We start from the raw sequence: 1,151 nt of genomic DNA, 5'->3' as shown, positions 1-1,151 counted from the left end.
GTAATGGAGTGTACAAGAGTCAAAGTTTTAGAGTAGGTTTATGTAGGTGCTGCAGTTTTTGGTTTCGGTCGGAGTCGGGCTGAGTCTAAAATTCTTGGAAAAAAACAGTAGCCGGAGTCGAATTTTTTGCGAGTTGATACTTTTAGCATATAAATATTAGCCTACGCTGTAACCTAGCCTACTTGGCGCAGCTGTTATTTTTACGTACCGGTACTTCATTGGTTTTATTTTCCAAGCAGTAATTATTTTATTTAAAAATATTCCTTTCTTTTCATGGTAGGAGATAGGGAAGGCATAACTGTTATGCGTGTTATGGTATAAAAACCTGGACTGTGGTTTATCGAAAGGTCTTTTGAAGTGTCGGCTGCGTAGCCGAGAAGCGAGAACGTCTGCGCAACGTTCGACACCGCTCCTGAGCACGCGGCTGTGTCTAGGCAAGGACACTTAATGGCACGACAAAATAAGGGAAGCAGGTGACTCGAAGACTATATGTCACTTCGCTGCTTCCTGTCGTCTGTTGTATCGGATCTGTGATCGCAGTGTCTGTATGTTATTGCAATGGGCGCCAATTAAAGCATGATTATCAATTATTATTATTTAATCTACGTTCGGAGTAAAGTTTGGAGCCAACATCTTCAAAATATTTGGAGCCGGAGTGGAGTTTGGAGTCACAGACTTTACAATCGGAGAGCAGCAGGGGTCTGGAAAACCTGACTCTACACACCTCTAAACGTATCCACTAGTGTTGGTATGGGGATAGAGATGGCCTATCCTTGTTCCGAGGCCTTAGATATTTTTTGAGGTCTGAAAAATTGGGCGGTTATGGAGAGCAATGAAATTGCCTCATTTTTGTTCACCGCAGCTGAGATGTTCATCATTATGAGGGAGACACTTCGAAGGACCTTTTGTTTAGAGATACATTTTTTTAGAGGGAGTTCTGATGTTTATTTGGTCCATAGCATGGACCCGGCCTGTTCTTTCAACGGCCTCACGTCACCAACTCAATATCAATTATCTTCAGATAGTGTAATCGTGTCTTGTTTGTTTGTTGGGAGGATGTACAAAAAAAAAGATTATTTTCATTTTCTTGCAGACCACCGCGCTAAAGCGGTGATGCCGGAAAAAAATATCAAAGCCAACAGCCCAACAGA

The sequence above is a fragment of the Aplidium turbinatum genome, chromosome 8 (genome assembly GCF_918807975.1).
Source record: "Aplidium turbinatum chromosome 8, kaAplTurb1.1, whole genome shotgun sequence".
Taxonomy (NCBI): Eukaryota; Metazoa; Chordata; class Ascidiacea; order Aplousobranchia; family Polyclinidae; genus Aplidium; species Aplidium turbinatum.
The sequence above is the reverse complement of the archived record's forward strand: the minus strand, read 5'-3'. Positions refer to the sequence as shown.